This window comes from Trachymyrmex cornetzi, unplaced genomic scaffold (assembly GCF_001594075.2).
Source record: "Trachymyrmex cornetzi isolate Tcor2-1 unplaced genomic scaffold, Tcor1.1 scaffold2153, whole genome shotgun sequence".
NCBI lineage: Eukaryota > Metazoa > Arthropoda > Insecta > Hymenoptera > Formicidae > Trachymyrmex > Trachymyrmex cornetzi.
Genome location: NW_017296796.1, coordinates 24,209 through 27,049, shown reverse-complemented (window position 1 = coordinate 27,049; position 2,841 = coordinate 24,209). Strand labels below are relative to the sequence as shown.

The following is a 2,841-nucleotide window of genomic DNA, read 5'->3' as shown; positions in this document are numbered from 1 at the left end:
ATATTTTATATACAATTATATATAATTGTACATATATAAAATATGTCCATATATAGGGTAAACCGGGGAGTAAAGATCTCCAGGGAAAAAGATCCACCTCTTGTTCCTTGGTATTAACGCATTTATTAGAAAATTCCGCCACACCATTCGTCAATTAAGAGTGGAAATCTTATTTCACACCGTTGCCGCATAGTAACTGTCAGAAAGCTTACACGAACGTGCTCGTGCGTTTGAGAACCAAAAGTAAAATATATTACAGTTATTTTAGTTTCAAGGGATCATTTTTGCAACTAGATAGATTAAATAAGGTTGCGTTTTGATATTCACCGTGCGGAAACTATACAATATACGTTACGTGCGCTACCATATTGTAGTCTTTTTCAAACTGGGTTCAAGTCCTGCCCGAGGTAATATTTTTCGCAATCAATTTATTAACAATTTTAGCATATTAACATCTTTATAATATATGATGCTTGATGGTAGCACCAAATTATTAAATTGCTTGTCAGTTTAATTCGCGATTGCTAGAGTAATTTTAATTGCGTTTATTTAGTCCGGAAAAATAATTCAACGCGCAGTTCGAAAAAGACTACAATATGGTATATATGCAAGTACATAGGGTAAAATCAGGGATTATGGCATAGGCTACTAATATGGAATAGTGGCTTATTTTTTAAACAAAGCATTGCAATGTGGCGGCAATCGCTGAAAGTTATTGCAACTGTTACCAAACATGTCATAACAAGTAATGAACTCAGACCGACCAACTGTTTTGCTACAATTAACATTTATTCATTTTCATCACGTCAGAAGATTCGGCAGCTTTTTCTAAAAAGTGTTCTCACAAACTGAAGGTAAGTTTTTTTAATGCTTATATTGCACAGACGCTTTTAATAATGTTGCATGAACAATATTATGCAGATTAATTGGTATTTCAAACTTGTTTATTGCTACGGAAAGACAATTTGTCATATGACGACATGCAGGTAATGTGGAATACATCGAGGGTTGAGAATATGGAATAGATTTCATGCATGTTAGCAACTTATTCGTGATCAGATTAGGTTAGGTTAGATTACAGCATGTATTCTATATCAGTTTTTTTTTGCGATTTATCAGCTTATTTGCGATTTTTTATTTATTCATGCGTAATAACGTTCGTAATGATGCTATTATATTTTCTGTAGTATTATATAATAAAAATTGAACAGTTTTCTATTTTTCTTGATCGATTTATATAAATAAACAAATTTGGACTTCATTTATTGTGTTATTTATTACTATGGTCAAAATTACATCGGTATTCCATATTACATCCCATTTTTTAGACCCCCCCATTTTCTCACTTTTGACTTTTTTGTTAATATTGACGTTGGATTTAAATTTTGGTGACTTTCATTTATTGGATGTTGTAGCTAACATATTCTTCAAGAGTTCTGTGTAAATTTGAAGTCTTCATATGCATTTATATCGGAGTAATGTTAATTTTAAAAAAGCTATTCCATAATCCCTGCTTTTACCCTATATATTATAGTATATATTATTAATTCAAGATTGAATTATTTAAGCAACGAAGATCCAGCTTCGACCGTAATAGGCATTTTATAATAAATTTCTAGTATTGATTATGTTTCTCACATATACGGTCTAAAATAAAGATATTGTTTCTTAATCTTATTCTATCGTTTTAATAGTACGGTTATTAAAACGGTAATTTTTATTATACTTTTTCAATAACATTGCCGCAAAGTTTACTTGTATTGTTGGGGTAAAAAGTGTCAAGGGGGTGTTCTTGTTATCTTTAATGCTGATTTGCCTTCTACAATGAGTTGGTAATCCTAAAAATCTTATCAATAAAATTGACCAATAGTCAATTTGTACGACTAATGCTGATTGGTTAACTTCACCGATTAAGACTAAGTCTTCCGACTATCGACTCATTGTAGAATCAGCATTAGTGATGTTTTTTACACAGAAAGATTGATAATTATTCAGAATGCGATCTTTACCTCGGACACGTTTTTGTACAAAACAAAAGAATCTGTAAGAAAATAACGTTGGGTCGGCCCTACGAACTGAGATATTAAGCAATAAAGTTGATCTATTTAGGAAAGGAAATCTGTCAAAGCGATGAAGTGTGCGACGCAAAAACGCGTCGAATGAGCCTAATTTCACCGAAATCAGAGGTGAAGGCCACATTCTGAATAATTTTCGAGAGACTTTTAATTGTATTGTTACTAAAAATAATCCTATATTTTACTATTTATGTTATAAGATTGATATTTTAATTTTATTATCTTTTATTCCATTTTTATTATTACTTAACGTTATTACTTAACCAAAACCCACTTAATGTAGGTACTTTATAATAAAAAAACTCTCTAGTAAATACCTATTTTGATTTCTTAGAATAGTTTAAACTTGACATAGAAGTATTGACACTTTTTATCCATTATAGAACTTCTTGCCCCGCATATGGGGTAAGAAGTGCCGAATGACTTCCTCTGCAAAATTTATATCTTTTTAATGAAGGGTATATGCGCATACTTTTTGCATGCCTTCTGTAGTCAAAGATCTCTAGTTTTGATAAATAACAGGATGATCTGTGTGAGTTAGATATTCTTTGTTTTAGTACAAAAAATGTTGAAAATGGCACTTTATTCCCCGGTCTGCCCTATAACATTTTTTCCCGGGTTGATTACTGAAATAGTCATATAAAGTGTTTTATAAACTTTATCCTTGATATGTCTTTAAAATAAAATCAGTTGCACATTTGCGCGTTGAAAGAGTAATAAATATAGAGAATATGATTTTTCTCATATTCGAGATATTTGTCAGCCG

General features: G+C 31.1%; 1 protein-coding gene across 1 annotated transcript in view; it reads left to right on the top strand.

Annotated features, from left to right (window-relative positions):
• The window catches only part of LOC108760064 (cytochrome P450 4c21), a 7,646-nt gene that overhangs the window by 1,035 nt on the left and 3,770 nt on the right, over window positions 1-2,841 (top strand). The gene's annotated exons all lie outside the window — the stretch shown is intronic.